Source organism: Lygodium microphyllum, chromosome 3, assembly GCF_053477565.2.
Source record: "Lygodium microphyllum isolate KBCC chromosome 3, Lygodium_microphyllum_v1.1.10, whole genome shotgun sequence".
In the NCBI taxonomy this organism is placed as follows: Eukaryota; Viridiplantae; Streptophyta; class Polypodiopsida; order Schizaeales; family Lygodiaceae; genus Lygodium; species Lygodium microphyllum.
In genome coordinates this window covers 165,756,482-165,779,157 of record NC_141137.1, presented here as the reverse complement: position 1 = coordinate 165,779,157, position 22,676 = coordinate 165,756,482, and positions in this window count along the sequence as shown.

The following is a 22,676-nucleotide window of genomic DNA, read 5'->3' as shown; positions in this document are numbered from 1 at the left end:
GTCCCCATCAGGATGATAGCCATTCTTGTGGGCTGGAGGGTGATTGCAAATGCTAGAAGAATGGTTAACTTTGTTTATCTTAATGATGATAAACATGTAAAGGTAATATGAAAGATGCTAAACTTTAAGATAGATATTAATTGCAAATAGTCCATTGATGATAAAAATATAGTCTATTGTAAGAACAATAATGAACTAAAACTCTTTTGTCTATAAATGTGTGACAATTTTCGAAGGATTGCTATACATCTGAGCATGTTTGGTACATCAGAGCAAAGCTCTTGAAGTATATAATGGTCAATTGTATACAAGCAATAACAGAGATTGGTGGGGATTTGCACCATGAAGGAGATGCGGTGCCTATAACCACGGAAGGCAAATCCACAGCTTCAACACCTTCTATACCCAAGACATCAAAGAAAGGCAAAAGGACTCCTAGAAAGGATAGTTCTCCAAAAAAGAAATAGCTTTGCCATATCACCTTGTAGGCCTTCATATATAGAAATTTGCCCTTCAGCCCTTGTATATCTCATAGAGATGGCAGATAGACATCTGCTACAAAATTTGTACATGTATTTTATATTGATACTAAAGATATATTTTCTTGAATGTCATTGCAGTGTATTTTATTTTCTCTCCTTTTCGATATCTGCAAAAAATAAATTACAAATGTTTGTTAGTTAGAAAGTGAGATCTTGATATACATCTAAGTAGATATAATATGATGTGAAAACTTACTCGTTTCTTGTCAAGTTGAAATACAAAGGAGCATGGTAGTTCAATGTCTTCATTTTGTAAATCCATCCTCACTTGATGTAGTGTACATGATTTTCTGATCTTTAAGATTGCAATAATATCCTCGTTGAACCAAATATCAAGATCTACAATAGGATCCTTGCTGAAATCATTAAGATTCTGGTCTAAAGCAACTAGACTACTACCAACAAAATGCCATCGACTATAGTAAAAGCTAAGGATAAAATTTTGAGTAGCAATCATATATTTACAAGCTATAGAGTCTTGATCTATCTTACATATAATTTTTCCTTCTGTCCTTGTATCCCATCCTTCATCAACAAATTGTATGATATGATCATATGTTAGTCTCTTCACTGAAAGCATGGTTTTTGTTATTCTTATCTCCATATTAGAGAAGAAATCAATAAATATATTAATAGGCATAAATAAAGTATTTTTCCTTAGCCTACTTGAGATATTAGATTTTAGTGCTTTCTGGATCTCAGAAAATATCTTACATCTATAGCCCTCACTAGTAGGTGGACTTGGCAAAGGCCACTCAAAGCTTGAAAAATCTGGCAAAGGAAGGAGTTTTATTGATCCCCATTGGCAACGCCGCATAGGAATAACATAAGAATGGTCATAAAAGAATATTCAATTCTCTGCAAGCTCTGTCTTCTTTCTACCTCTATACATTTCTTCTCCAATTGAACCATGTATAACATCAATAACATCAATAATAGATTCCACTGGTTGCCATTCCTCAAGATTAGAGGGATAGACATCTACAAGACAAACAAATATTATAATGGAAAAACCTAAACCATGTTTAAGAAAGGAAAAACTTTAAGAATCAAATTCTTACAATTTGGTCTATGCATTGGAAGCTTTGAAGATCCAGGGTTTCAAACACAGCTCTCTATGCATGAACACATGTTGCACTAGTACCTCTTTGATACTATTCTTATTTGCTCCAAGCTTAAAATCTCAGATTCTGCCCTTCCAAGCAGAGATAAACGAGCTCTCATGTCTTTGCCTTTTTCCACGTTTTGCTTGTTGCATGGTGATCCAACTACCTTTGCTAATGATAGTAGGAATCCATCTTCCATCAGTTTGGAATGAGTTAAACACTGATATGGATGTGATTTGGGAGCTTGGACACCTTGTTGAAGGTCAAATTTCTGTATCCATGGTAGAAGAGAGAGATACATGCACAGAGAGAGAGAGAGAGAGAGAGAGAGAGAGAGAGAGAGAGAGAGGACTAGGCTATCATAACGGAGGGAAAAACAATAGAGGAATAAAAGAAAGGAGGGAAAAAACTGAGCGCCATGTTTTTCACCAATTTGAATTTCGATTACATCAGTCATTATCATTAATCTAGAAACATCATTAAATAAAAGTAGCCGAGACTTTATGCCATTAATGCAAAAGATGTCATAATCACGAATATAAGAGACTAAAAATACATAATAAAAATACAAATTCGTAATATTATCATATTTATATATTTTTGTAAAATGATTTTTTAAAATTTTTAAAATAGAAGTTCCGTTACGGAGGCTTTGCTCTTATTGGTCTAGAGCACTCTCTCTCCACATCCTAAAAGGCATTTTCGAGACCTCAAAACTCCCCTAATGTCTCCGATGGAGTTTGTCCTTGCTGTGCCTGACTTCTCTGTATTGCGTTTTTAGTTGGGTCCTACACTTGGGGTTTCAATCACCTAGCTATGTCTAAAGGTCTTCTCCTATACTGGTGGGTTCCTTTAGGATATTGCATCTGAGTGAGGTCCTTGTTAATGACATGCAATTCTCAATTTACAGTCACTCAGTGTGTGTGTGTGTACTCTTTTCCATGCACTGTGCAGAATCAGGCTTTCTGCTTTTATTAAGTGTAATTCAAGTGCTGGAAAACAGTACGAGTGCGAAGACAAGATGACTATTCAGCTTCCGCATTCCTGCTTGTGTTTGTGGCCTGATAGGGCTCTAAGATCGGTTCTTGGTCTTTCTTGCTGCTTGCTAGGGTCTCCATCATGTTGTTCAATTCGTTTAGGGTCAATTTGGGGTCTACTGGTTAGTCTACGGTCGTAAGCATGTCAAATTTGCTACTAAGTGCGTCAGCACTATTCTTGGCCGTTCGGCTACAATTTCTAGGTCTGGGACTGCATGTAAGGCATTTGATGGATTCTCCTAGTGTGGGTTACGCTCCACATTGTTCGGGATGTGTCAAACTTCCCAAGTTTGTTAGTTTATGTGTGTACGATTGTGTAGGGTCCGATTCTGGAAATCAGATGTCTGATTTACCAGTGGTTTGATTCAAGTATATCCGATTGTCAAAATCGGACAAGTGGTGTCCAATTATCAAAATCAAACTAGGTGCGTCTAATTGAACGGGGTGGTTGGTTTGATTTGGATGTGTCCGATTATGGGATGTCTAATTTTAGGGATCGCACGGGTCGAGTGTCCAATCATCAGACGGGTAGTGAGTCCGTCCGATCCTTGAAATTGGACAGAACAGGATGGTCCGAGTGATGACATGGCAGGGTCCGATTTTAGTAGTTTGATTTTCAAAATCGGACAAGGCCTTTGGTCCGAGCGTCCGATTTCGCGAAATCAGACACATGGAAGCCCATTCGAATTTGTCGACCGAAACAAGTGTCAACTACACTTTGACACAAATATTCATGCTCGAGCTACGATCGCTTACAACACCTTCCAGAATTGAACTACGAGTGTAGGGCAAGGGCCTCATATACGTGAATCTTGCAAAAAACTCCGGCATGCTCCGATCGATTTGATGTATGCTTGTGATCTGCAAGCTCTCTCTCTCTCTCTCTCTCTCTCTCTCTGTGCTAAGACTACAAATGAGGATTTCCCTTGTCTCACAAGGTCTTAAGTCCTTGTTGGGCACAAACTTTAATCCTCCCAATCACCCCCTTGCAATTCCAACACATCTAAGCACTCATTTTTTCCTTTTTTTTCCTTGTTTATGCCTTGATTGGGTTCTGTTTTACAACAGCAAACCCTAAGCTTTCCACTTCAATTTCTCAACCCTAACCTACTCTAAATGCAACAAAAATCAAAAGTAAAGTACTAAAATGATTTCTCCCCCTCAAACAATCATCAAAAACCAAAAATGCTTGTAGCACGGATTAAAAACCCAAAATCTCCTATTTAACTCAAGCTCCGGTTTGGCGATGAAACCCTTACTTTGATGCTCAATTTGAGGTGCACATGCGATCAAGCTTGAATCCGTTGGTCCCAGCAATGGAGCCAAAATGTAATGGGAGCTCTTGCTCAACTGCTAAGACCCATGGACCGCTTATCTTCAAGAGTTTCAAGCGAGCACTAATAATCAAAAACTAATAATCAAAAATCAAAAACACTTACTTGTAGCACGGATTAAAAACCCAAAATCTCCTATCTAACTCAAGCTTCAGTTTGGCAATGAAACCCTTACTTTGATGCTCAATTTGAGGTGCGCAAGCAATCAAGCTTGAATCCGTTGGTCCCAGCAATGGAACCAAAATGTAATGGGGGCTCTTGCTTAACTGCAAAGACCCATGGACCGCTTATTCCTTCAAGAGTTTCAAGTGAGCACTAATGGCTACCTCTCACATAGCTGACGCGCTATCCCTCTCTACAAGTGTAGTGAGCTTACCTTGATGCCCGATTGAGTTGCTTCCTCTCTTGAGCACTTTGATAGCTCCACAATTCATGATGCAAGCTCAGGCATCCTCAAGCCTCTTCCTCCAAGCTCCATCCTCCATAGCCACGCGCAAGACGAGAGAAACAAAGAGAATAGAAGAAGAAGAGAGGAGATGGTGGAGGGCTTCACCTCCAAGATCCCTCACCCTCACATACTCTCTCCCTCACTCACTCACACTCCCTCCCTCAAGCACTCACAAGCAAGCATGCAAAAGAAGAGAAGGAGAGAAGAAGAAGAGTCCACTTTTCCACACACCAAAGAATGAGCTTATCATTCACTTTTTGAGTTTATATACAAAGCCCTCATCCCTTTGGGTACCCATCCCCTTTTTTACATGACTGGCCATCATGGCAAGGCCCTCTTTTCCCATTCCCTTCTAGTTGCTTTTTCTCCTTACCCATGCCCTTCTCCCCTTTACAATTCGCACATGAGGAAGCCTGGCTTTCTTTTACAAAATTTTGGTGACACCTTTGCATTTTAAAAATGTGCTTCTACCTTTGACTTGGCTTTTGAGGCCGCCATTGCACTTTTGACCGTTTCCCTTCTTGCTTCTTCCGTTATGTTCGATTTTCTTCTGGGCCACCTCTTTTAAGTGACCCAACTTGCGCTTTTCCACTTTTCCACTTTCTTCTTGTGCTGAGGTTAATAGGATTTCTTCCATATTCCCAAAGACAAGCATAATAAGTTGGATCTAAAGTCTATCAAATGCAACTTTTCTCATTATGATGATGTAAGTGAGATAGGCTATCATCCTTGAGATCCGCATGCTTGGAAGATTATCTGCAATCATGATGTTATTTTCCATAAAGAAAAGATGCATATGAGACCTGTTGAGTAGGTGATCAAGGTACACATGGTGATCTTTTACGAGGAGCCTCCTATCACAGTACAACAAACCCCAGTGAGACAACCTTCTATAGTTGTTGATGATATAGTAGCCTAGGATGTTGAAGTATGCCTCTCTAATAATAGGCTCATGTGAATCCTCCTCAAGTTGGTGGAGAAAGGGGGAATATGTATTTAGAATCTTTAAGAGATATAGTTGGATCCATATGATCATGATATCACTATTGATTTGAGCAATCCACTTGCCCTAGCCTATATAAGAGGCCTATATAAGAGGCTCATTCTCACTATAGAAAACAACTCTTTTTTCTATCAACATGAATACATTTCTACTTTGTAGCTAACTTGTGTCTTGTTCTCTGTTTTTTCTCTCCACACACAAATTCTCTCACACACACAATCATGTGCACTCTACTATACCATCCTCCATAGCCATGTCTTTGAGCTCATGATCATGTGGGAAGCACCAAAATTCCAACAAGATATCAAAGCACACAACTCTAGGCTTGTGTACACTTATTTTACTATTATATTTCATTAGTCACATGCTTAGGTAATAATCACTTATTTGTACTCTTAGCATGTAATCTTCTTCTTACCATTTTCAACTCTACCACAAGCTCCTCTTACCTTATTTTATCCTCTTCACCTACCAACAATAGATGCCATATGCTCCTTTCTAAATACATATTATCCTCACCTACTTTCTCCTTCTCTTTTCCACGTACCTCTCTTAGACACTATCTTTTCACTCTTCATTATCATTACCCCCTTGTGTGTGTGTGTGTGTGTGTGTGTGTGTGATTCCTTGCTCCATTACCCTCAATGACTTGGTGAAGTGTGATCCATAGTATATGCAAAGGAAAGAGGAACCCACTTGCTTGTTCAATCTTGTTGAAAGCTGCCAAAAAGAGCATTCAATATTGAAAAGCACTTATTGATATTGATATTGGAAATACCCTGCATGTCAAGGTCTATACATGCTATTCATACATGAAACAAACATGTATCAAAGAGCATTAGGCTACCCATACATTTGTCTCATGTTTCTTATGCATTTGCCTTCAAAATACCCATACATTTGTCTCAATAATCTACCTCTCAGATTTGCCTATTTCCCAAAATCCAATTTGCATATAGATTTGCAATGGTCAAATATGTATAGAATAGCACTTTTGTTGATGGATGGAAAAATCTTCTACAACTGATCTTAACATCATACATATGTTATAAGTGTTTGCAACATACAAACTGTGGATGGAAAAATCTTCTACAAATTGGTCTTAACATCATATAGATGTTATAAGTGTTTGCAGCATTTAAATTGTCCCATCTTCACCCATTGCTATATAATACTATTGATTTCTTGCAAACCTTCCTCGTGCTTTCCTTAATGTCCCTTGTCTAATGGAAGAGAAAAAAGGTCCATTGTACAATAGAGGTTTAACTGCTGCAATGATTTAGCAATCTGTGGTTGTAATGTTGGAGTCCTGCAAAAAAAATATTCCACTATACCACAGGGTATAGCCGTTGGAATGCTGAAACGAGCTGCTGAGGAGCTGTTGTAATACTAGAACACAAGCTAATGTCTAACGCAACCCAAGGTTTTCATATGCTAGATCAATATTATTAATCACCAAAAGATCAATCTACTTAATTCAACTCCACACAGATTTGGATATGCCAAAACATCAACAATGTCTAATTGAATGCATTCAAACATTTGCAGGCTTGCAATAATATTTCCTTCCCATTGTAAGAACACAAATGGATGCCAATGATCTGATTAACAATTGCTCTTGCAGAACTAAGAATCCTAGTACCATGCATAAATTAGGAGTACTTTTGGGAGGACTGATTTGGGTTGTTGCATTAATTTCTTGGTATGGAGATTGTTTAGCATGATCATGACATCTCTCTTAGACAATAAATGCTTATGTTACATTCTATAAAACCCTTCATGTCAAATAGCAAAGATGACCCTCTTGCCAACAAGCATCTCTTGTCACTCTATCTTTTCCATCATTTGAAAATCTGATGATGTCTTTGTCATTGTCTACTTAGTAATTCCTTTGTATTTATGGCTGGAATTGTGATGATAGTTGTTGAGGAAATTGTTGAACTAATAGATTTGCACTATTTTAAGCTTCCCCAAATATGACGTATAATCATTCTTGCCAACTACACATTCCTGTAGTGCAACACCACAATTTTATGAAACGACAACCTTCAGTAAAACAACATTCATTTTCCCAAGTGAACCTTAGAATCACAACTCATGAACGTCTCCAAGGATGTTGAAACTACAAACCCCTCATGCCAAGGTATTCATAAGTAGGTTGTAACCCTTATTTGGATTCAATTCATGCCATCTTTAGCAGAATGATGACATTTTGCCTTGCAATCTTATGCTATCTTGCATGTCATAATCTCAAGTAGAAGTACCCCAAAGCAAAACATGTTGTCCATGAAATCTGCTGCATAAATCCACACTTCTGTTGCCTCAAGTACTTCTTCAAGCGGCTACTATGAAGTGGAATGAATATCTACTTCTTCTTAGGTGCTTAAGGGTATTCAAATCCTTGATGTCTAACTATGAAAGAAGTTAGCAAGAGTGCATAGAGTATTTTATTGATGAAGATGGTTTGCCTATTGATCACAACAACCTCTATACCAAGGATCAATGTGCTAGAATGCTTGTTTTGAATGTTGTTCTTTGATTCTTTTAACATCTCTAAGTTTTAAGCAGCTTGCCACAAGCTGATACAGAGACCACTCCCAAATATGCCAAGATTTTTTTGTATCTTTCAATTTATCAACCATAAGTTGCAATTCATTTTGCACAAGACTAAACTGATGTTGTGGTGCATCAGAAGAGGAAGGTAGGTGCATCATAAATGGATCTTCTCCTACTACTTTGGTGAATCTTGTTCTTTGCAAGTCTTCTTCTCCCAAGTGTGTATCACCAGTAGTTTCTTTCACTTCAAAGATGTCATCTTTGATGCTATCTCATTCTTACCAGCAGTTGCTTTCACTTCAAAGATGCCTTCATCTCTGATGTTGTCTTGTTCTCACTTTTGCTACTCTCCTTCTTCATGCCAGGCAAGTTGGGCTTGATGATATGAGCCTCCAGTGTCTCCTTCCGGTTGACTTGAACGTTCACCATAGTAGCAACATCTGGCAAGATGTTGAGATCGACAAGGCCATGGAAGTTTCTACTTGGGAACTCCCAAAGGAAAGAGTCGAGGTGGAAGGGCTGAGGCCTTCCATTTAGTTGAGCATTCGCTAGAGATTGCGAGGGCAAAGGTTTTTACTGCACATTGGCAAAGAAGAAGACGATAATACCTATTCTTTTGTAGGGATGACATCAAGCTCTTGTAGAGATTTGATGAGCCTTAGCTTCCAGTTACCTTCAACTATCCCCTAATCAACAAATACAATGATGCTGTCTAACTCATCATTGTGCCATCATTTGCAATACTGCATGAATGCCTTCAACTTTCAGGAGTAGTGATGAACATGAGTTGCTTCAAGGTTGAAATTCAAAAACATATGCTTGCAGAATGGCATGCCCCTGGTACTAATGATGCACAGATGTAGGCCAGAAATCTTGTCGATGCCCCTTTTCTGTTGCTTTTTGCTCCATGCCTCATAGGTCTGGAAGCAACAACAATCCATAAGTGAGTGAAAGAAAAAATATTTTCTAGTAACGACATCACTTCACCCTTCTCGATTTATTCCTATATCCTAATTGTTTTATTCATTGGTTCACTCTAATACCAACTGTAACATGCCCGCTTAGCAATTGTCCAAGCACATTTTAGCGGTCCATCAAGAAATGAATCTAAGCGTCGCCGCTCGGCACTCCCATGCAATGTTTTGGGGTTTTTCACCTAGGGTTTTCTAGGTCTGCCAATGTTCACGATCGAATCCACTAGGTCCGACATGAAATTTGGGTTCCTAGTGGTTAAGGTCTCTTGACAGCATTCTAGCGCGAGTCCTGGACATCCTACTTTAAGCAAAGATACCCAAGCTGAAGCAGATCCATGCCGCACTTGGTTCAAAGAGAATGGGAAACGAGAGGAATGTGCTGCTCAACCTCTCTGCTCGTAGAACATAGTCCCATTTCGGCCCCCTAAAATGGCATGAATCAGGTTCTAACTTAACAATACCTAAAGGTTGAACATCGGTAAACATTGTGAGAAGCCTCCCAGCTCTCTGGGACCACCTTGCCATAGGAGGACCCGTCGGGGTTCCGTCCACCTGCTTCCCTCAATAGGCGTTCTTTAGTTATCTAATTAGGTCCTATTACATTTATATGTGACATTTAAAATCAACTTCCTTAATTAAGCCTTTTAGGAAACAGGGTTTGTTTGCGTAACTTATGGCACAGACACGAAAATAGTTCAGAAAAGTTCCTTGGAAGCAAACTTTATATTAACATCTTAACTGGAATACAAGTCTTGTTCAAAAAGGACGGATTTTGAAATCTGTGAGGATGCGTCTTATTTCCTCCAAGTTTTCACCCTTGGACTAGTAACAGGGCCTCGAGAATCCATCTCAAGTCACATAGATCATTTGAGTAGGATCCGGAGGTAGGGAATTTATAGCCAGATCCCCTCTTGGCATCCAATCGTCCTCCTACATTCAAACTAACCCATGGAGAGACCTCTTGTGGCGGGTTCGGTCCACATTCCCGTCACGGTTATTTAGAACCCCCTTGGCGAGGGTTGGCAGCTAGCTGCGGCTAGCTTGGCACGCCCTCCTTGAATTCAACCTGAATCATTATTCAAATTTCTTTTGTGAGGTTGAGTCATACATTCCTTTCATAGACATTGAGTTTAGATTTACAAGCACAAACAACAATGAAGGCGAGTTCTCTGGACATTTGCTAAGGTGGAGTCCTCATCTTTGAATGCTTAGCATTGCCCTTCTTGGGACTTTCCTGCCTTGGCATCATTTTCCATTATCTTCTGAGGGATAGAGAATACCCTCTTTCCGACCTCTCTCCTATGTAATAGGGGTGAGCAATTTCACTATAGTTTCGGATGACAACTTTCGTAAGTTACTAACCTTTGGTTCTCATCTTAAGATCTCGGTCTAGGATTTTAATTGGTCTGTTGGTAACCATTTTTCCATCTTAGAATTTTATCGGGGTTCTAAGTTTACCCTAGGGTTTCCTTCCCTCAAGATAGTAGGAACTTATGTTTACTTCTCTTGCAAGTCAAGCGTAAACTAAGTCTATTTACCATTCTGAAATAGTTGTGAGCATCGAATGTGACCTAGCAAATAGTCATTCTTCTTGTGCATATGACATTCAAGCTTTCTTGTGTTAACTTCGAGATATGCCATATTTTGAAAATGATATACCCAAGAGTGTTTTGGGTCCATCATGGTTGGCTATTGGGGTAGGGACCAAATATCATGTTGACAATATGGATGTAAGGGCAACTTGACATATTTGCGATTAGAATCCTAGTTGAGTCGAATTAAATCTTAGCCTCAGTCTCGTCATGTATGGTTTCATTTACTAGACCGGCCCTTGCAGTTAAGTTTAACACTTCACATGCGCATCTTAAATCTACCTTTTTAGGTGCATTCCCTATTATGTGGTGCGATTGAGGCTATTCATGATGCCATGCAAATCTAGATGCAAGTCTTCCTTGAGTTGTCGATACGAAGCGAGATCCCCATTCATAAAAATTCCTTCTAATGAATTTATGCAACTCATAAGGCATGACCTAATTATTCAAATGCGAGTGTACATGCATTCATTGTAAATGCGAATTAATTCACTACAATGGTCTACAGATGTAATTGACCTATACGGAATACTTATGTACCCCAGTAATCTATGGTGCATCTATGAAAGTTTGAACCTAATGCTTGACTTAATTATTGCGACAGCTCGTAGATGCTTAATCTATTCACGACATTTCATGGTTATTAAGCCCTTTCAACTACCTTTCCAGTTATGTAAGTCTACGTGATGTGAGGTATGGCTCTTCCTACTGATGTCCATGATTAAATATTTGATTTCAATTATTAGACATGGTAATGGTACTTGGCTTTGGAGTGTTGAGTTAGCGTTCATGCCTGATACCTGGTTCATGTTGATTGTGGCATCTTTGCCCAATCCTTCTTCCGTAGTCATGGCTTTTCTAGTTACTCGGGAGAGTTTACGCTTTGGGGCTATTTTGGAACTGGAAAGCAACCTTCACTTCTCTCAAAGAACTCCTTGGTGCCAGAGTTCCCTATGCCTTGTCTTGACTTTCGTGGTCTCCTTGTCAACTAGAGGCAATCGATGTAGAAGTTACGAGACTCGCGATGATGGGGAGAGACGGTACTCGAGTCCTTGCCCAAGAAAGGATTTGTTCTTGAGCCTCTTCACTCACTCACTCACTCTCTCTCTCTCTCTCTTACTCTCTCTCTCTTACTCTCCTTTACTACCTCTCCCTCTCTTCTCTTCTTCACAAGATGGCAACAAGGGGAGGGGAAGAAGAATAGTGTGTTTATGGTAAGGAAGGAGGATATTTACAAAGGAGGAAGGGTAATAGGTAGGGATGAAAGGAAGCGAAGAATTATTGTCCTCTTAGGGAGGGGGGTTTTATAAGGGTGAGGTGGTAATAATTGGGGGGGGCGGGGAAATGCTATGATAGGGGGTCCTTAACTACACATGACCCCTAGATCTTTCTACCGCCATGCGGCCTATTGAGGGAAAGGAAGGGATATTGGGGGGGTTGGAGGTGGCACACGTGTGCCCCTCCCCCCATTGTAATCTTCATCCTCTTGTACCTTGGCGGCTCCACCACTGTCACATCATCCCCCAGTCCTAGTGCCGACACCCACTGCAGCTCCTCTTCACCTTATAGTAATAGCTCCCCCCACGTTGACGTGTAGTTTAACTCCCTCTCCCTTTGCCAACTGAAGGTGTTGAGAGGGGGAACGTGATAATTTTTTTTAAAAAAATTATTTTTAAATTTGGCATAACAAAAAGTGGGGTGGGGGGAAATTGGACGGCGATGATGGTATCTAATAGGGGGGGGGGGGGGGGGGGGTCTTCCTAACGGCAACGGCAATGGGATACTACAGGTATGAAAAATATTAGAAAAAGAGGGAGTTGATTGATCAGTAGGAAGGTGGTCTAGAAGCATTTTCAAGAAGACTAGAGCACAAGATAATGAAGAACAAGTCAAAGATAAAGAGCATAAGATGAAGATCGACAAAGACCACGAAGATCAAGAAAAGCAAAGGATGCCAAAGAAGCATGAAGAAGATAAAGAAATCTTCGTTGCTAATAACAAAGAATATTACCTTAGTGGATCATGTTTTTCCCATAGTGAATATCTCTTTCACGTAGTGGATCTTGTTTCCCATAGTGGATGTAAAAACCCTTACCAAAATGTAAAGTTTCAAGCCTTAACTTGACCACGTAGCCAAAGAGCTAGTCTCCCAAGCCATGTCATCATGTAGGGGGGGCAAAAGCAAGCAATGGTAGAGACTCATCATTTGAGGGGGGTGTTGAGAATAGCAAATGATGCTTGATATGTATGCCCATAGAGGCTAGATGTGTGCCGAAAAGAGGCTTGTCCATAAGTGGCTTTGTATGAGAGATATAACAAAGATGTATGCTCTAGAAGCTCTAGGAAGAGATTGTTAGATATGATCAATGCCCCACCCTCATTAGGTGCTACCAATGATCCATGGTGCTCAAAGTTGTAAGGCCCCCATTATGAGGAGAAGCCAAATGTGAGCCCGGACATTGGTTGAGTCCTGACTTGTATATCAGACGAGGTCTATGTGACCGGATGGCAAAAAGGTGACTATTGTGGGTCTAATCTTTGGGTTAGACGGAGTGGTTAAGCTGGTAGCAACTCGAGGCACATTGCATTGAGTTGCGTGGTAAGGGAGTTAAAAGGGGCCCCTATTGTGGGGTCCGGGGGCCGCGGAAGCGGCCCCTGGCTGGGGGGTCCCAGGGGGGCCAGCGGCCCCCCTGGCGGGGGTCCGGGGGCAGCGCCCCCGGCCCGATGGTAAAGGGAATATTCCCTGGAATATTCCCTGGCCGACTAGTGGAGGCTCATATGGTAGGTCGGTCAGCAGGCCGACCTAACGACCTTCGCGGGCTATAAAAGCTAAACCCCTTCGCAGCCATCTCACACTCATCTTTCACCCAGTCAGAGTTGTTGTTCCAGCTAGCCTTAAGCTCTTCACCTATCTTCTGTCTAGATCGCCATCTAAGCTTCATTCATTGGAAGCGCACGGGTGGACAGAGCCATCTTTGTATCAGTTGTTTGGAGTTAAAGAATTTTACTGATTCTCCTCTTATCTGTTGTGTACTCTCTATCTCTTTCTCAGATTCTGTTCGCTGCGCCGTGTAATATTTTACATGGTATCAGAGCCCAGGGGGCTCTAGAGATCGGAGAGCGTGCAAGAGGCAAAGGCTTCAACAGCAAAGAGAAACGATGTCGACTCCGGGAAGCAGTTCTGGCGCATCAGGAAGCGGTGCAGGAGGTGGTGCTGCTGTACCGGCTATTCAAACACTGAGGATTCGTCCACCAACCTTCAGCGAAGGCAAGTTAGATGGTACAAACTACACCTTGTGGAAGTTCAAAATTACTACTATCCTTGATTCTTATGAGCTTCTGGAGACTGTGCTGGGGACTGACGCAGAACCACAGCCTACCCCCGACCCATCAAATCCTAGTGTGATGATTCCTCCGAATGCAGATCTTCTACGAGCTTGGAAACGAAGGAATGCAGATGCATTGTGTGCCTTAGTTACAAGCTGTTCTGACAGTGTTTTGACTCTGATTCAGCATACAACCAAAGCGTCAGAGGCTTGGAATGTACTAAGGAGTCAGTATGAAACACGAAACCAAACAAGGATTCAAAACTTGGAGAATCAACTAGCAGCGGAGAAGTTTGCTGAAGGAGAGACGGTTGAAGCATTCGTCACTCGGATTAAGAATCTGCGCGACCAGATGGCTGGCGCTGGGATACAAAAGACTAGCGAAGAGCTAGCTCGGAGGTGTCTTCGGATTTGTCCACAAAAGTTTGATGGACTAGTAACTGCCCTTAATACTCAGGTGAGACCTCAAGCTTTGACTTTTGAGGAGTTTTGTGCATTATTAATGGAGGAGGAGTTGAGGCTGAAAGCCCGAGAAGGAAGCAACAATGGAGATGCTGCATTCTCTGCCAATGCAAAAGGCAAAGGTGTTTCCTCCACCAAAAATGATGGTGACAAAAAGAAAAAGGGCGGCAAGAAGAAGTTTCAAGGAGAGTGCTTCTACTGTAAGAAGAAAGGACATGCAATTGCAGATTGTCGTGTCAAGAAGGCAGATGAAAAGAATGGTACCCTTAAAACTAAAGGGAAAGAGACAGCCAATACGGCTGAAGCAGAGTTGGAATTATTCATGGCGACCATTGAGGAAGTGTGCTCCTCGGCGCAAGAAGAATCTACCACTGACTCTTGGGTGTTGGATAGTGGGGCCTCCCGTCACATGACCAACAAGAAAGGTCTATACAGTTCTATGCAGCCTCTACAAGAATCCATCACTGTGACGGTTGGAAATGATGCTAAATGCCCTGCTGCGGGCACAGGTACTATTTCTTTTGTTGCTGCAAATGGTGAAGTCAAAAAGCTTTCAAATGTGTTGTATGTTCCCGAAATCAGGAGAAATCTCTTATCAGTTGCTGCCATAACTGATCTTGGTCATGAAGTGAGGTTCAAGAAGACAGGTGCAGAAATTATTGATAGTGCTGGCACAATTGTTGGCAAAGGAGAAAGAAGGAACAACCTGTATGAGCTAAGTGCTCTTACAGCCACCGCTGGAGTGGGCACAAGTAAGTTTTGGCATGAAAGGTTTGGACACATCGGATTTGCAGTATTGAAGGAGATGCAAAAGCAAGGTATGGTTGCTCACCTACCTACAATAACTGAATTGAAGGAACCATGTGAAGCTTGTATGATGGGCAAGCAACAGAGAAAGGCATTTCCACAAGAAAGCAAGAATAGAGCACATGCTCCTCTAGAGTTGGTGCATGCTGACTTGTGTGGTAAGATGCCTACACAGGCCTTGGGGGGATCTTCTTATTTTATGTTGATTGTCGACGACTACAGTAGGAAGATGTGGGTGTACTTCCTTCGTGATAAGGCTCAAGCTTTTGGTAAGTTTAAAGAATGGCTAATACTTGTTGAGAATGAAACAGGGAAAAGTGTGAAGAAATTTAGAACAGATGGTGGTGGTGAGTTCAACTCAAAGGAGTTTGAAGGCTTTTGCAAGAGCAAAGGGATCAAGCGTCAATTGACGACGCCTCACACACCTCAGCAGAATGGTGTTGTGGAACGCAGGAATCGTACCATTGTGGAGATGGCAAGATGCATGCTAAAGGGCAAGGGATTGCCTAACCATTTTTGGGCCGAAGCTGTTAATACTGCAGTCTACATTCTAAATCGGAGCTACACAAAGGCTCTCAAGGGAAAAACACCTCATGAGGCTTACACTGGTAAGAAACCATCTGTTTCACATTTCAGAATTTTTGGATGTGAATGTTATGCACATGTTCCAGATGAGAAGAGAAACAAGTTACAACCAAAAAGCAGAAAATGTATCTTCTTGGGTTATAGTGATGAGCAGAAGGCTTACAAGTTATATGACCAAGAGGCAAAGAAGATCATCGCGAGCCGTGATGTGGTGTTCAAGGAGGAGCCGCATACAGTGGAGGAGGAGAAGGCAAGGTCTTCCACTTTATCATCAAGCGAAGAAGTAGTCCACTATGAACCTGTCCCGAGAGCTATCCCTATCCTTAAGGAGGAGGAAGCATCATCTTCAGATGATGAGGAAAAAGTTCACCAACCTGACATCACCCCACCGGAAAAGCCATTGCCGCGCTGGGTGAAGCAGCTCTATGACCACAATAATCCTATGCCTGCATCTGTTGAGGAGAAGGCAGACGGACCAAGGAGGTCTCAGAGAATAGAGGAGCAAAGGAGGGCTTCTGCTCACATAGTCAACATGGCCTTGATGGTTGAGATTATGAGAGAAGTAAAGGAGCCAACTGACTTAGAAGAAGCACTTGCAGATCCATCATGGAAGGCTGCTATGCAGGCGGAGTATGACAGCATAATGAAGAATGACACTTGGGAGCTAGTGGATCGGCCAGCAAAGCGGAAGATTATTGGCACCAAGTGGATCTGGAAGGTAAAGTACAAGGCTGATGGTACCTTAGAAAAGTACAAAGCTAGACTGGTTGCCCAAGGATTTTCACAAGTTGAAGGGTTTGATTTTCAAGAGTCATTTGCCCCAACTGCCAGAATGACCACTATTCGCACGGTACTTGCAGTGGCTGCCCACAAGAAGTGGCCAGTGTACCAAATGGATGTTAAGTCAGCGTTCTTAAATGGTGACCTCAAGGAGGAGGTGTACGTGGCTCAGCCACCAGGGTTTGAGGCCCCCCATTCTGAGAACAAAGTGTGTAAACTAAAGAAGGCATTGTATGGGCTGAAACAAGCCCCCAGAGCATGGTACCAGCGGATAGATAGGTTCTTTTTAAACCTAAACTTCAAAAGATGTGCCTCAGATGCTAACTTGTATGTTTACAGGGATGGTAAAAAGTCTGTAGTGATTGTCCTATATGTGGACGACCTTCTTATTACAGGTGACTATGAAGATATGATCAACCAAACTCGAAAGGCTTTGAGTTTTGAGTTTGAAATGACAGACTTGGGCTTGCTGCACTATTGTTTGGGGATTGAAGTCTGGCAAGAGCCAGGAAAGATCTTCATCTCTCAGAAGAAGTATGCATGGGAGATCTTGAAGGCATTTGGCATGACCGAGTGCAAGGAGATAGCTACACCTATGGAGGTGAATGTAAAGTTATCCGTTGAGGATACATCAGCACTAGCAGACATTGGGAGGTATAGGAGGTTGGTCGGCAGTCTAATCTACTTGTGTAACACCAGACCAGATATCAGTTTTGCTGTTGGTGTTTTGAGCAGGTTCTCAAACAAACCTCATGAGAGTCATTGGAATGCTGGGATGCGGGTGCTCAGATACTTGAAGAAAACTCTTGACTATGGTATCACATACAGTTTCGGAACTTCTCTTGTGGGGAACTGTGACTCAGATTGGGCAGGAGACATTGATTCCAGGAAGTCAGTTTCTGGTTATTGTTTCTCTTTGGGTTCAGGAATTTTCTCTTGGATTAGTAAGAAGCAACCAACAGTGGCATTGTCTTCTACCGAAGCAGAGTACAAGGCAGCTTGTTTTGCTGCATGTGAGGCCGTATGGTTGAGAAGGATTCTATGGCATATGGGAGTGCAGGATGAAGAACCAACTGTGCTGAGATGTGACAATCAGAGTTGCATCGCCATTGCCAAAAATCCAGTGTTTCATGCACGCACCAAACATATAGAGATCCAGTATCACTATGTGCGTGATTTGATGGAGGATGGGATAGTGGAATTGGTCTACTGTCCAACAGAGGAGAATGGAGCAGATATCTTCACCAAAGCACTTACGAAGGATCTGCTTCAAGTTCATCTTCAGAGACTCGGCATTGGGCCGAGGAGATAGTTCACCTATGGGTGGACATTGAGGGGGGGTGTTAGATATGATCAATGCCCCACCCTCATTAGGTGCTACCAATGATCCATGGTGCTCAAAGTTGTAAGGCCCCCATTATGAGGAGAAGCCAAATGTGAGCCCGGACATTGGTTGAGTCCTGACTTGTATATCAGATGAGGTCTATGTGACCGGATGGCAAAAAGGTGACTGTTGTGGGTCTAATCTTTGGGTTAGACGGAGTGGTTAAGCTGGTAGCAACTCGAGGCACATTGCATTGAGTTGCGTGGTAAGGGAGTTAAAAGGGGCCCCTATTGTGGGGTCCGGGGGCCGCGGAAGCGGCCCCTGGCTGGGGGGTCCCAGGGGGGCCAGCGGCCCCCCTGGCGGGGGTCCGGGGGCAGCGCCCCCGGCCCGATGGTAAAGGGAATATTCCCTGGAATATTCCCTGGCCGACTAGTGGAGGCTCATATGGTAGGTCGGTCAGCAGGCCGACCTAACGACCTTTGCGGGCTATAAAAGCTAAACCCCTTCGCAGCCATCTCACACTCATCTTTCACCCAGTCAGAGTTGTTGTTCCAGCTAGCCTTAAGCTCTTCACCTATCTTCTGTCTAGATCGCCATCTAAGCTTCATTCATTGGAAGCGCACGGGTGGACAGAGCCATCTTTGTATCAGTTGTTTGGAGTTAAAGAATTTTACTGATTCTCCTCTTATCTGTTGTGTACTCTCTATCTCTTTCTCAGATTCTGTTCGCTGCGCCGTGTAATATTTTACAGAGATGTCCAAAATCCCATAAGTAAAGAGAAAAAAAGTGGTACTATCAAAAAAGCTATAAATGCATGTACTTGACACTCATATCAATGTAATGGTACAATCAGTTTGAGTCACTCAAGATTGTGTTTATGAGTCCAAGCTAATCTATATTGGAATCTAATTCACTTGAGTTACAATTTCTCATTCTAATCATGTATCTAGGTCCATGATTCTCAATAGCCTCATACTTGCAAATTTGGAGATCAAGATTGTTGAAGAAAAATCATGAATTCTTATATTGTATTACAATGGTTAACTCACCCTCTTCTCAGTTCGACAAGAGGCTTGGATTGAAGCAATATCCGAGAGCCAGGTGAAATAGTCATGGCGTTTCTGGTAACCTCATTAGACCTCAAAAATCAAGTCGTTAGCATCAAATTGCATCTTTAAAGCTTTTAGATTGCTGATTTGACAAGATACCCTCCATAAAGAGCTCTTCTTCTTAGCCACAATCCTTCTTCAATTTAGTTATAAATATGAGGCATGAGGATCCATTGGAGAGCAGTCCAAGCAAGAGAGGAGAGGCCCTTCTCAGAAGTATAGAGAAAGAGGGAGCGGGGCAAGAGAAGTGCGAGAATGAAAATTCTCATCACGAAGACAAGGAGGATACTCTACGAGCTCTTGGAATCAAATCCTCCATCCCTTCTACCCTACTTCCCCATGGAATCAAGACTCTTCTTGATTTTTTCTAAATTCCTAGTGATCACCAACCCCCATCAATCAAATTCCCATCAATCCAATTGCGACAACCCCAAGGTCTCTTGCCAAAATCTTGTTTTCAATCTTGCAATTAAAGACCATGGCCTCGAAGAAGAAAGTTACGAAGGTTGTGGAGGTAGGAGCTGCCAATAATACTGCAGACACAATCACTAAAAACGGCATGACGAGTATTAGGATTACAAATGAAGATACGAATACCATCAACCAAGCACTCATCACGGATCCCGAAGTACTATATTTTTATAATGAAGGAAGCTAGTAGGCCACCATCGCATGAATTGGCAACAAAAGATGCATTTTTTTTCATCTTTTAAAGGAATTCTTAACTGCAAATTCCAAGGGGTAACTTGGGTTTGTACAAGATGTACCAAAGAGAGTATAAGGAAGGTATTGTGTTCCTAAGAGACTTTATATTTTTGATTTGTATTGATCTAACGAAACCTTTGATGGATAATCAGGGACACTAATTCTCGGTATATAAAAGACCTTGTGATGGAATTGTTGAAAGAATAATTTTCATAATTAAACTAACCAAGAATTTTTAAATTGCGGGCAAGGATCCACGAAACTCCAAGGGAGTTATTCTCAAGAATAGAATTGTTGTTTAGTCCAAACTAGATCTCGAGGAAGGGGAAATTTGAGAAGACTATTGGAAGGTATTGCCACTTATGCTAAGACTTGCCTTGATGTTATTATTTTTGGAAAGAAAAGTTTTGTCTTGGAAATAAATTTGTTAAAAGTTTATGCATAATGAATTTTGAAATAAGATGTTCGTGATTGTAAGTTAGGTACTAATCTTTCCTAGAATCATTAGGCTAAAAGAAGGATGATTGGGTACATATCACTGCGATTGAGGTAATATTCCAATGAGCATAGAACACTAACTGAGGCAATGTTCTTGATGGTGCTAGACCTCCCCAAGGCCATCGTGAATAAAACCTACTCCAATGGGTTTTATTTTTTATTTTGCGTTAGTGAGTATAGACCAATCATGATGCGAAAGGTCTTGTTGTAGGGAGCTGTAGTCGATAGGAGGAGGTGAGAACACTAGGGGGCTCTTGTCATAAACTCCTTAGGCTCTTACTAACTACCAACTACCCTTCGATTTCTAGACATAGTGTCCTAGAAGTTCCAATACTAGTTGAGGAACTGAACTTGGAAAGAATAATACCTTCAGGTTGACATCCTTATAGTTAGAACATAAAACATTGTAAAAAGTTATTTTTCTTAAAGGAACCTATTGAGAAGGGATTGCTTTACTCTATTTTTGTGTCGTGAATTAAAGACATGTAATGAATTTGTATCAGGAGATGATTCAAAGAAGCTGTTTTTATATGTTGAGCCTAAAGTGGTAGGTAATTAAAAATACTCCTCTCGAGGGAAGCGGGAGGATGATGGATCTAGATCTATGGGGGCTAGGTGGTCTCAGTAGGTTGAGAGATTTTCTAAGAAGGAATAAAAATCACATTTTTAAAGGACCATTAGAGATAAAAAAATATGACTCGCATCACTTTAGAACCATGAGTAGAAGGGATCAAAGTGCCATACTTCCCTTCTTTTCCCATTCTCTTTGAACCTAGTGCAACATAAGCCCATTTCAGTTAGCAATTTCTATAAGGGACGGAATCGTGAACCGTTGACACTAGTCAACCGTTAGTAGTTGATTTGACCCAAAAAACTCAAGTCGATCCTTGTGGGAATGACTGGAACTTCCAGTGTGGGGGGTAGACTCAAGCGAGCCTAGTTAGGAAACTTCGAGGATTTTCATCATGTAATATTTCTACAATGAAATATTAACGACTCTAGATCCCACGCAAAAGCAGTTCGGAGAATTCTCCTGCAACAAAAAAAGAACCTTGGCCTAAGTGCTCCATCCTTGTGCATTATCAATACCATTCCCGCATGGTGCATATGAAACCATTGCTCGAAACAGCAAGCCACTGTAGGAAATCCCCTTCAAGGAAGAAAAGGGATAATGATTTAATTGCAAACTATTTTTTCATTAACTCTCTCTCCTTCACCCGTTGCATGGCGGGGAGAGAGAGTGTGAGTAGGTGTTATCGAGGGGCATGGGGGAGGGAAGCATGCAATTGCCACTTGTGTGGCCACCCCCCACCTTCACCCCATATAAACCCCCTCCTAAGCCTGGGAGGGCCATCGTGCTATTGCCGCCGTCGTGAGGAGCTGCCCGCCGGCTGTCCGCGCCGCCAAGCCGTTGTTGTCTTTGTCACCATCATCATCATCATCATCATCACTGTCATCATCTCCATAATCATCCTCTCCATCATCATCCCAATCATCTCCACCCATCACGTCTCCCCGTCATCCCTGTAATCCAGAAGCTTGAGAAGCTTCTATTGAAGCTTCTCTAGATCCCGATTCACCCGTGGAGTTGGATTGCTTAGTCCATGTTCCCCAAGGTCTATTTCCCGTGTCGCGAGGGAGATCTCGGGCACAGTAGGCAATTTTTGAAATAAAAAAAGGGGACCAAGGAGAGTTTGCTGAGTCGAAACCTATTTCGTCAATGGCTCCTAAGCAAAAGTCAAGAGGAGCGCACGCGGGAGCTTCCACCCAAAGTATGAGAGTGGACAACGCCCCGATATTGAATGCCCAGGTTCCGAATAATATTCCCGCATGGAAAGGTTGCATAAAGAATGTTTTAATTCACATAAGAAACTTAAATGCATTGGAAAATTTAATATACTCGTTCAATTTACAAAGTTTAGTTGCGTGATGAGTACTCGCATTTGCTTGCACTTCCATGGTCTAGGGTAGTCACATTTTTGAATGTATGATGCATAAGTTAAAAGATGGAATTGTGCGAAAGCGTCCTGGTTGCATCTCACAAAGGATAAGGCTTATGACACATAATGCACTGTTGAGTGTTGAAATGACCTATTTTTTGGTTGATTTTTGTTGTTTTTGAGAGCTGAATGGTTGATTTTATGAGATGATTGATTGGTTTGGAAGTGGTTTGAGAGTGTTTTGGATAGGTTGGAATGGTTTTATTAAGCTCATGATGTTTATTAGTAGAGATGTGAAGTTCTGTTGATGTTCTGATATGTTCTGTTTGGTCCTGATAGCTTCTGTTGAGCTTCTGTTTTGTTCTGTTTTCTCTCTGTATGGAAGGATGGAGTATTGATTGATAGGGTTTGAGATTTTTTGAAAGCTTATTGAGTGATTTTTGATGGTTTGGAATGGTTTTGGTATGAGTTATGTGGTTCTGATGCTTTCTGTTGACCTTCTGTAACTCTCTGTTGAGCTTCTGTGAGCCTCTGTAGACCTTCTGTAT